We start from the raw sequence: 12,316 nt of genomic DNA, 5'->3' as shown, positions 1-12,316 counted from the left end.
TACACCTCCCCATACAGCTTATCTGTATACTGCTGCTATCTCTATGGGATCAGGATATATAGTAGTCACACACCTCCCCTCCAGCTCTGTCTGTATACTACTGCTGCTATCTCTATGGGATCAGGATATATAGTAGTTATACACCTCCCCTCCAGCTCTATCTGTACACTGTTGCTATCGCAATGTAATCTGGATAAATAGTACCTATACAACCCCCTCCAGCTCTATCTGTATACTGCTGCTATCTCTATGGGATCAGGATATATAGCATTTATACACCTCCCCTACAGCTTATCTGTATACTGCTGCTATCTCTATGGGATCAGGATATACAGTAGTTATACACCTCCCCTCCAGCTCTATCTGTATACTGCTGCTATCTCTATGAGACCAGGATTCGTAGTAATTTTATACCTCCCCTCCATCTCTATCTCTACCTGTGTACTGCTGCTGCTATCTCTATGGGATCAGAATATATTGTAGTTATACACCTCCCCTCTCAGCTCTATCTATATACTGCTGCACCAGGCATACACATAAACCTTTACACTATTCTCTAATTATAACCTATGCAGCACTAAGTAAGCATAATATATATATATATATATATATATATATATATATATATATATATAAATAATACATTCCTTGTGTGCTTCTTTCACCAGATTTGTCTGTGATCAGATGACGTCAGAATCTCCCGTACCCGCCCGCCGGCGGAGAACTGCAATGGTTTTATTACCTGTAGCTATTTTCTGTCCTTCTTTCTTCATCCTTTCTCTGTTATCTCCTTCAGTTTCACAAATTGCTTTTACCAAACGCAACTCGGAGCTCGTTTTCTGCCCTGACCCCCGAATTCTCCTATCACAGTATTCCGGAGTCTGGGAGTTTATATCCTTACCTGGAGAAAAAAAGAAGCGTAAGGGGAATAAAGCCGAAAATAGATCAGAATTTCTCTACGAAAGAGTCAAAGGAAAAGTATCACAAAATTCAGCTCAAAAAGTCTCAGTGGCAAGAATGTGCCCCCTGTTAGTATTGGCCCATATCCCATCTACTGGATCATATCTCTATTAGTCTAATAGTAAGTATCCAGTTGTAGCTCATCGCTATTCTCTACTTCATACAGGGAGAATACTGTATACATCAGTGTTTCCCAACCAGGGTGCCTCCAGCTGTTGCAAAACTACAACTCCCAGCATGCCCGGACAGCCGTTGTAGTTTTGCAACAGCTGGAGGCTCCCTGGTTGGGAAAACACTGGTGTAAATGTGTACACAGCAGACTGCTCAGTCCCTGAGGAGAGGGGTGGTAGAGGGAGCGGGCTCAGGACTACAGTATGACTTGCATTATGTAATGCACCTTTTAGGCCAATAAGAGTATGCAAATACGGAAAAACTGCTTGTCCTCAGTGTACAGAGCCCTGCTTGTCCTCAGTGTACAGAGCCCCGCTTGTCCTCAGTGTACAGAGCACCTCTTGTCCTCAGTGTACAGAGCCCCGCTTGTTCTCAGTGTACAAAGCCCCGCTTGTCCTCAGTGTATAAAGCCCCGCTTGCCCTCAGTGTACAGAGCCCTGCTTGTCCTCAGTGTACAGAGCCCTGCTTGTCCTCAGTGTACAGAGCCCTGCTTGTCCTCAGTGTACAGAGCCCTACTTGTCTTCAGTGTACAGAGGCCCGCTTGTCCTCAGTGTACAGAGGCCCGCTTGTCCTCAGTGTACAGAGCCCTGCTTGTCCTCAGTGTACAGAGCCCCGCTTGTCCTCAGTGTACAGAGCCCTGCTTGTCCTCAGTGTACAGAGCCCTACTTGTCCTCAGTGTACAGAGGCCTGCTTGTCCTCAGTGTACAGAGCCCCGCTTGTCCTCAGTGTACAGAGCCCCACTTGTCCTCAGTGTACAGAGCCCCGCTTGTCCTCAGTGTACAGAGCCCCGCTTGTCCTCAGTGTACAGAGCCCCGCTTGTCCTCAGTGTACAGAGCCCCGCTTGTCCTCAGTGTACAGAGCCCCGCTTGTCCTCAGTGCTCAGAGCCCCGCTTGTCCTCAGTGTTCAGAGCCCCGCTTGTCCTCAGTGTACAGAGCCCCGCTTGTCCTCAGTGTACAGAGCCCCGCTTGTCCTCAGTGTACAGAGCCCCGCTTGTCCTCAGTGTTCAGAGCCCGGCTTGTCCTTAGTGTACAGAGCCCTGCTTGTCCTCAGTGTACAGAGCCCCGCTTGTCCTCAGTGTACAGAGCCCCGCTTGTCCTCAGTGTACAGAGCCCCGCTTGTCCTCGGTGTACAGAGCCCTGCTTGTCCTCGGTGTACAGAGCCCTGCTTGTCCACCCACACTTCATGTATTTGGTCTCCTCACAGTCAGTTTAGGGTTAGGGGGCAGATTTGGGTTTTTACTAGGGGTAGTTTCAGGGACACTGAAGGTCAGTGGTGTTTGGATTAGTGTTCAGTGATGTAGGGAAGATTCAGGGAAATCTGATTTTCTGTATCTTTCGTCTGTGCCATCATCTGTCCCACATTATCATTTCTGTCATCTTTTGGTGAGTACCTATTCTTCTTATGCTTGTTATTATATGGAAGCATTTACATGTGCTTCCATATATTTGTTCTTGTGACTGTCTTGTTGTTACATAATTCAACCCTGCTGTAAGTCCTAGGGGCATCGGAGTGCGCACAATTCAGGGAAGGCATGGATTGTTTCTTTTCCCTACAACTCGATAACTTTCCTACTTTCCACTCAGAGAGGTTCCACTGTATCCAGTTTATGAACTCTGCACAACATCTAGAACCCAAGATCTATCCGGAACATTATAGCTACTGAGCGATTTGATACGTCCACATAAACTGCTGTTTATTTCCTAATTTTTACTGTTATAGCATTGTAACTCAGTTCTATCACCTTGCTTTACGGCTCTTACTGACTGGTCGACACTTTCATCCTTACATCTGCATTACTATATGTCATGTTAATAGGCGACTTTATGTATTTGTAGCCTGACTCATATAAAAAGTACTTACTCTTTATGGTGTCGTCTTGCCTGCAGGACTTCTTGTCACTTTCCTTAACAAATCAAATAAGAACTATCAATTTAAAAAATATATAAAAATAAATAAATAAATAAAATGCTGCCCACCAAAGAACTCACCCTCTCCCCAAAATAAAATTTCTGATTGCGTCCCTTCTGACACTTTTTCAGGAAGGAGTATTTTTTTTTTAACTCAATATTAAAGGGATTTTTTTTTTTAATCAACTGGTGCTAGAAAGATAAGCAGATTTTTAAATGACTTCTATTTAAAAATCTTAATCCTTCCAGTACTTATTAGCTGCTGTATGCTCCAGAGGAAGTTCTTTTGTTTTTGAATTTCTTTTCTGTCTGACCACAGTGCTCTCTGCTGACACCTCTGTCCATGTCAGGAACTGTCCAGAGCAGGAGTGGTTTGCAATGGGGATTTGCTTCTACTCTGGACAGTTCCTGACATGGACAAAGGTGTCAGCACAGAGCACTAAGGTCAGACAGAAAAGAAATTCAAAAAGAAAAGAACTTCCTCAGGAGCATACAGCAGCTGCAAAGTACTGGAAGGATTACAATTTTTAAATAATAGTAATTTACAAATTGGTTTAACTTTCTGGCACCAGTTGATTAAAAAAATGTTTTCCACCGGAGTACTCCTTTAAAGGAGTTATCCAACATAAGGTAACTTTAGTAACTAAAGGGGTTATCCAGGGAAAAACTTTTTTTTTTATATATCAACTGGCTCCAGAAAGCTAAACAGATTTGTAAATTACTTCTATAAAAAAAAAATATTAATCCTTTCAGTACTTATGAGCTGCTGAAGTTGAGTTGTTCTTTTCTGTCTAAGTGCTCTCTGATGACACCTGTCTGGGGAACTGTCCAGCGTAGAAGCAAATCCCCATAACAAACCTCTTCTACTCTGTGCAGTTCCCGAGACAAGCAGAGATGTCAGCAGAGAGCACTGTTTTCAGACAGAAAAGAACACCTCAACTTCAGATGCTGATAATTATTGGAAGGATTAAGATTTTTTAATTTAAGTAATTTACAAATCTGTTTAACTTTGTGGAGCAAGTTGATATATAAAAAAAAGTTTTTTTTCCTGGAATACCCCTTTAAGTGGCATACAGTAATGGACATGTTTACCAAGGATCTATGCTTGTGTTGGTGGTAAATGGCCGTGTCCTGTGTCCCCCCCATCACGCTGCTGGTTTGTTTTTGAGAAATGGCTACTTCCTGTTTCTATGGCCTTCCCCCGACTACAATTCCCGGGATCTCCCAACTACAATTCCCAGGATCCTTTGTTTCAAGGAAGGTGACTTATCTCCCTCCCACACATTGGTTGCCCCACCCATTGCAGAACAGCCCCGCTCCCTTTGATCACATGACTTGCCCGACATCACCTGACAGACAAGCTGTGGATGTGCATGATGTTGAATGCACGCACGTGTGCTCCGGTCACGCCATGAGGGGGGCTGACTTCACACACAACAGACGAAGCAGCCAAGCCCCCTTTTACAGCACCTAACTTGTGATGTAATGTCTCGGGCCGCACAGCAAGCTGGGAAAGGTCCGAGACAACACTCATTTTGTAGGCTGCAGAAAATGAACTTCCGGGGAAAAGAACGACAAAGATATTCGATACCAGCTACCGAACACAGGTAAGGGAAGTATATTAGTAACTAGACTAACTTTGCTGGCCCCTGTCTTACATTTAAAGAACTAAAAATTTCGGAATACCCCTTTAATGAAAAACGTACAGTATTTATTAATTTTTTTGCTTTTTTAATCTATGTAATTGAAAAAAATAAAAATAAATACAAAATAGTCAGAACTATATGGTGTCATCCATTGGAACGGTGTTTCCCAATCAGGGGTCCTCCAGCTGTTGCAAAACTACAACTCCCAGCATGAAACTGTATGATGAGTCGTATAAGCCATAAAGTCCTCATGGGGCACTGAAGAATTACCATGGGATAGTGTTTCCTAATACGGGCGTTTCCAGTTGTTGCAAAACTACAACTCCCAGCATGCCCGGACAGCCGTTGGCTGTCCGGGCATGCTGGGAGTTGTAGTTTTGCAGCAGCTAGAGGCACCCTGGTCAGGGAAACACTGCACTGGAAGACTACATCAGGAAATCCTACTAATGTAGAACTAAGAGGAAACACTACAAAATGCAATGTGAATGTGGTGTCCTGGTACCGTATTACATACAGTACCTTGGTAGTGGTCCCCAAAGTCAGAGTTCCTAGGAACCGTGGGGTCCTCAGATCTAGTCTTCCCCTAGTCACCCCTTAGATAGTGAATATATTGTTAAGGTAAATGGGGGACATGTATCAAAGATTTTACCCCTGTTTTGTGTGTATTTTTTTGCGCAAAATTTTGCGCAAGCCATTTTTTTGCGCAATTTTTTTGCGCACGTTTTGGTACAGCATTTCCTCCAGATGTGGCTGAATCAGGGTACCTTAGAGTGACCTCTATAGTACACATGGATTTATTAACTGCGTACTTTTTTTTTACACCAAAAATTTTGCCGCAAGAGCTGTTTTTTTGGCGCAAATATAAACCATCTTGGACTTAACGTAGCAAGATGCTCTAAATCATTGATTCTATTTTCCAAAGAGTGGATTGAGGAGATTACTATATTTACCCGCAATTTATGAAGCTCATTGCACTTGATTGATAAATTTAGCGCTTCTGCACATAATTTAGAATTCGGGAAAAGGGGTAAAATGCTTCTACCATACACAAATAATGATACATGTCCCCCAATGTGTATAAATGTATATAGAAAGTGTACTTACCTTGCGCTAGTGTCGCAGGACCTGTGGGTCACGTGACGAGGCTTTAGTCTCTATGGTTAGTGAAAAGGACCTTTGGAGGTTCATAGGCCATGTGATACCCACAATGCTTTGTGACGCTGATTGACAGATGGCGTGGACCAATCCTAAAACGGCCAGCCCCTGCCCCTATAAGGGAGCTGCGGCCATTATTCTCTCTCTTGGGTTGCTGTCACTGAATGAGGTAGGACCTCCGCAACTTTCAACGACAATTACTAGGCCAAAGCCTTGCGGCCTCGGCTGAATTACACAGTGAGTTCTTATAAATTCTCCGCAATTATTGGCAAGGACCCTGGACCTAAACTTAACCCCATATCCAGCGGATCTGCGCATACTAAATTCCTACAAGTTAAAGAACTTACTTAAAGTCCCAACCAACAGTCAATCTCAGCCAAGCTGTTCATAGACTCCGTTACGAAGAATGTTCGTATGTTACAGAAAATCTTCAGTAAAGTTTATGCAAATCTTCAGCGAAGCTCTGGTTGTGGACAATACTTTATTCTGCAAACCCCTATCGTCCTTGGGAAGGGTGGCGATAGGCCAAGTCATACAGCATTTAACCCGCACCCTGGTGTCACGACTGACAAGGGTTAATAACACCCTTTATAACCCGCACAGCAACATCCCGACCACCATTCATACCCACAAGTTGACCACCACATGAACATAGCCTAAGAATGTCACCAGTAATGACAGAATAAATTACCTACCTCCCGGAAAAACCTTTGAATGAAAGGAATGTTTGCGCGACGGCGGTACGTTGTCAGCAGGAGCGAGTTCACACATCGCAGTGTACCGTACCGTGAGTGGCATCTGACGGCCTGATACATTCGCCCTGGAGTGTGATCCGCGTATATCGCATACGAAAAGATGTTATCGGTGGGGACATATATAGGCTGCAAAATATAGACATATTTAACCTCTTAAGGACCAGGGGTTTTTCCGTTTCCGTTTCCGTTCCGCTTTTATTTTTTCCTCCTTACCTTTAAAAAATCCTAACTCTTTCAATTTTGAATCTAAAAATGATCCCTATGATGGCTTAGCTTTTGTGCCACCAATTCTACTTAGTAATGACATCAGTCATTTTACCCAAAAATCTAAGACGAAACGGAGAAAAAAAATCATTGTGCAACAAAGTTGAAGAAATAAACACTATTTTGTAAATTGTGGGGGCTTCTGTTGCTAGGCAGTACATTTTTCGGTAAAAATGACACCTTATCTTTATTCTGTAGGTCCATACGATTAAAATGATCCCCTACTTATGTAGGTTTGATTTTGTTGTAAAATCATAACTACATGCAGGAAAATTTATACGTTTAAAATTGTCATCTTCTAACCCCTATAACTTTTTTATTTTGCTGGGTTCGGGGCAGTATGAGGGTTATTTTTTAATGCCGTGATCTGAAGTTTTTAGCGGTGCGATTTTTGTATTGATCGGAATTTTTGATCGCTTTTTATTCATTTTTTCATGATCTAAAAATGTGACCAAAAATACGCTATTTTGGACTTTGACCGTGCGGTTTAATTAACAATATATTTGTATAATTCGGACATTTCCGTACGTGGAGATCCCACATGTTTATTTTTATTTACACTTTTTTATTTTTAATGGGAAAAGGGGGGTGATTCCTACTTTTATTAGGGAAAAGGTTAAATGATCTTTATTAACTATAACACTGCACACACTGATCTTTTACATTGAGCATTGTTATCCCATAGGAGGCTATAACACTGCACACACTGATCTCTTATACTGATCATTGTTATCCCATAGGATAACATTGATCAATGATTCTGCCGCTTTACTGCTCCTGCCTGGATCTATGGCACTGAGCAGTCATTCGGCGATGGGACAACAGGAGGCAGGTGTCCTGCAAGCTGTTTGGCACACTGTGATTTCTCCGCGGCGGTCCTAAACAGCTTTACTTTCACTTTAGACGGGGCAATCAACATTGAACGCCATGTCTAAAGGGTTAATAGCATGTGGCATAGCGATCAATGCCGCCCGCTATTAGCCACGAATCCCGACCTTTGTTAGAAGCTGGGCCCGACCCGCTAAGACGTGGGGCCATGGAATGGCCCCGCGTTATAGAAAGGGAGTGGACTCAGGGCATACAGGTACGCCCTGTGTCCTCAACGGGTTAAAGAGGTATTCCAAGATTTTCTTTTCTTCAGCCTTTGAGCCCATGATGCCAAATTATAATCCTGTGTAATGTAATGCCTCTAAGCATCTGAAAGTGCTGTAGTGCAGGTCTTTTTATTATATTGTTGTCTCTGACCTTTCCCAGCATTCCATGCGGCCAGAGAAAATGTGTCATAAGTCACCATAGGTCGCTGTCTGGGCATGCCGGGAGTTGTAGTTTTGCAACAGGCAGAGGCCCCCTGATTGCACTAGGCTTTCTTTTACTAGGGCTATTATTAGGGTATCAAAACCTGTGCAGAGGAAAAGTTGACCAGTTGCCCATAGCAACCAATCAGATCGCTTCTTTTATTTTTCATAGGCCTTGTTAAAAATGAATGAAACGATCTGATTGGTTGCTATGGGCAACTGGTTAACTTTTCCTCTGCATGAGTTTCGATAAAACAGGTAATCTCTTCTCTTTGCAGCAGGTTGTAAACTGATATACCTCTTTCCCCACCATTCAGGAGTAGTCAGATGAAATAAAACTCATTCCCTATTCCCGTGGCACAGATGAGCTGAGGGCTTTTTACTTTATACTAGTCTATTGCTCAGGGGATCTACATATGAGACCTGCAACAGAAACCCAACCCCGAGGTTGCCCCAGATGTTCATTTTTAGCAACATACAAAAAAAGTGTTGTCTTAGCCGAGAGATTCCATCACTAGTCAGGTGTTGAAAAGGAGCATGTCTGTACTTCAATGGGTGGAGCGACCGCTGGGTGGCAGGGAGAACATTCTCCATAGGGCTGCAGGGAATTGTTGTTTCAAGCACAGCACAGCATGGAAGGAAACCTAGCTGTGCTGCAATGGGTGGGATGACTGATGTGTGGGAGGGAGATAAGTCCCCTCCCACCTTGAAACAAGGGATCCTGGGGATTTTAGTTAGAGGGAGGGCACAGAAACCGGAAATACCCTGTTCACACAAACAAGCAAGCAGCCTGATGGGGGAAACAGGACATGGTCATTTGCCACCAACACAAGCACAGATCCTTGGGAAGCATGTCCATTACTGGCTGACATGTAATTAGTAAAGTCACCTTATGTTGGATGACCCCTTTAAGAGCAGTGTTTTTCCCAACCAGTGTGCCTTCAGCCACAGGGTGGGAGGGAGATCATTCTCCATAGGGCTGCAGGGAATTGTAGTTTCAAGCACAGCATGCATCGAAGGGACCCTAGCTGTGCTGCAATAGGTGGGGTGGTTGGTGTGTGGGGGGAGGTACGTCACCACCCACCTTGAATCAAGGGATCCTGGGGATTGTAGTTGGAGGGAGGGCACAGACACAGGGAATACCTAGTTCACACAAACAAGCCACCGGACACGGGACACGTCCATTTACCACCAACACAAGCACAGATCCTTCCTAAGCATGTCCATTACTGGTTGACAGGTAATTAGTAAAGTCCCCTTATGTTGGCTAACCCCTTTAAAAGCAGTGTTTTTCCAACCAGTGTGCCTCCAACTGTTGCAAATCTACAACCCCCAGTATGCCCGGACAGCCTTCGGCTGTCCGTGCATGCTGGGTGTCGTAGTTTTGCAACAGTTGGAAGCACATTGGTTGGGAAACACTGCTTTACAGACCTTTTTCTGTCCGTCTACTTAAGAGCTTGCACCCTGCCGTCCCCTTGTGGCCACAGACCTTGCATGGACCATGATGTACAACGCACCTACAGGCTTTCCGAAGAAATCATTGCGTACGTGGGCAGATCTCAGTAGCGGCTCCGAATAGTCCCATTAGTATCATACAAACAGATGAGGCTGGATGTAATGTATCTCTGACTTACTTAAGTGGATGAACGCTCTCCAGTGCCGGTTTAGCATTACGAGTTAGGTCATAGATACAGGGGAATTCTATTTCCAGCTTAATCCATTTACATTTTTCCTCTATTAAGCTTTTTACAACAATAGCGTTTGGGGCATAGCTTGTAAACTAAAAGGCAATAAACCCTCAAGTCTGATTAAATTTGTCTTAAAGGAGGGCGCATAGATTTCTTCATCCGGGCCGCCAGGATGGGGATTCTCATTAAGAACAGATTTGTTTGCAAAAAAAACTCCTGGATGTAACACACATTAAAATCATTTACATGAATGATATAGAAGCCGCCATTGTATGTTGTTACTCACCGCACTCATTAGAAGCTAATTAGCCGAATTGCCGGCTAAAAACAGCCGCACCGCGTGCAATAAAGCCACGTCATTGATTCTCGTACAAATGGTAATTACATTGTAAATAATGACATTAATAGGTGGGAAAGCTGAAGTTCAGAAAAATAGACCAGTGCGGGAGAATAAAAAGAAAGCTTGATTTGATTGTAAGGTTGTGGATGCCGAGGGGATCTCAGTGTGCACGCCGCGCCGAGGGCTGGTAATTCGTTCAATGATTTAGTGGAGGAGGGAAGGGGGAAGGTAAGGAGGCAAAGAGGTGGGAGGTAAGATGGTAGGTAAGGAGGCAGAAGGCAAAGAGGTGGGAGGTAAGATGGTAGGTAAGGAAGCAGGAGGCAAAGAGGTGGGAGGTAAGATGGTAGGTAAGGAGGCAGGAGGTAAGACAGAAGGTAAGAAGGTAAACATAGAAACATAAACATAGAAACATAGAATGTGTCGGCAGATAAAAACCATTTGGCCCATCTAGTCTGCCCAATTATCTGAATCCTATCCATAGTCCCTGGCCCTATCATATATGAAGGATAGCCTTATACATGTTTAAACTCCTTCACTCTATTTGCAGCGACCACTTCTGCAGGAAGGCTATTCCATGCATCCACTACTCTCTCAGTAAAGTAATACTTCCTGATATTACTGCAGAAACTTTTGCCCTCTAATTTAGTTTTTCTTCTTTTAAATATCTTCTCCTCCTTTACCATGTTGATTCCCTTTATGTATATAAAAGTCTCTATCATATCCCCTCTGTCTCTTCTTTCTTCTATACATGTTAAAGTCCTTTAACCTTTCCTGATAAGTTTTATCCTGCAATCCATGTACTAGTTCAGCATCTTCTCTGAACTCTCTCTTGAGAAACTATATCCTTCTGGAGATACGGCCTCCAGTACTGCGCACAACAATCCAAATGACGTCTCACCAGTGTTCTGTACAGCGGCATGAGCTCTTTTTACTGCTTATACCTCTCCCTATACACCCACGAGCACTTCTCTCTCTACTGCTTATACCTCTCCCTATACACCCATGAGCACTTCTCTCTCTACTGCTTATACCTCTCCATATACATCCATGAGCACTTCTCTCTTTCTACTGCTTATACCTCTCCCTCTACACCCATGAGAAATTCTCTCTTTCTACTGCTTATACCTCTCCCTATACATCCATGAGCACTTCCCTCTCTGCTGATACCTCTCCCTATACACCCATGAGCACTTTTCTCTACTGCTTATACCTCTCCCTATACATCCAAGCATTCTGCTAGCGTTTCCTGCTGCTCTATTACATTGTCTTCCTACCTTTAAGTCTTCTGAAACAATTTCTCCTAAATCCCTTTCCTCAGATACTGAGGTCAGGACTGTGTCAAATATTCTGTATTCTGCCCGAGGGTTTTTACGCCCCAGGTGCATTATCTTGCACTTATCCACATTAAATTTCAGTGTCCAGAGTTCTGACCATTCTTCTAGTTTGCCTAAATCCTTTTCCATTTGGCGAATCCCTCCAGGAACATCAACCCTGTTACATATCTTTGTGTCATCAGCAAAAAGACCAATGGCGAACCATCAAGACCTTTTGCGATATCACTGATGAAGATATTAAATAATATTGGTCCCAGTACAGATCCCTGAGGTCCCCACTGGTAACAAGACCTTGCTCTGAATATTCTCCATTGACTACAACCCTCTGTTGTCTGTCATTCAGCCACTGCCTAATCCACTCAACAATATTGGAGTCCAAGCTCAATTACTGTAGTTTATTGATAAGTCTTCTATGTGGGACAGTGTCAAAAGCCTCACTAAAATCTAGATATCCAATGTCTACTGCCCCTCCGCCATCTATTATTATATCACTACACTGCCCCTCCGCCATCTATTATTATATCACTACACTGCCCCTCCGCCATCTATTATTATATCACTACACTGCCCCTCCGCCATCTATTATTATATTACTACACTGCCCCTCTGCCATCTATTATTATATCACTACACTGCCCCTCCGCCATCTATTATTATATTATTACACTGCCCCTCTGCCATCTATTATTATATCACTACACTGCCCCTCCGCCATCTATTATTATATCACTACACTGCCCCTCCGCCATCTATTATTATATCACTACACTGCCCCTCCGCCATCTATTATTATATCACTA

The 12,316-nt window shown here is 43.5% G+C and overlaps 1 long non-coding RNA gene across 1 annotated transcript; it reads right to left on the bottom strand.

Annotated features, from left to right (window-relative positions):
- Nucleotides 1–751: 751 nt before the first annotated feature.
- On the bottom strand, nucleotides 752–9,802 carry LOC130295157 (uncharacterized). The gene is made up of 3 exons (XR_008848712.1): nucleotides 9,672–9,802; nucleotides 2,993–3,035; nucleotides 752–901 (listed from the first exon to the last, which is right to left on the bottom strand). It is a non-coding gene; the product is annotated as an uncharacterized LOC130295157 (long non-coding RNA).
- Nucleotides 9,803–12,316: the final 2,514 nt, after the last annotated feature.

Source organism: Hyla sarda, chromosome 11 (genome assembly GCF_029499605.1).
Source record: "Hyla sarda isolate aHylSar1 chromosome 11, aHylSar1.hap1, whole genome shotgun sequence".
In the NCBI taxonomy this organism is placed as follows: domain Eukaryota; kingdom Metazoa; phylum Chordata; class Amphibia; order Anura; family Hylidae; genus Hyla; species Hyla sarda.
This window is presented reverse-complemented; position numbering and strand designations above follow the sequence as displayed.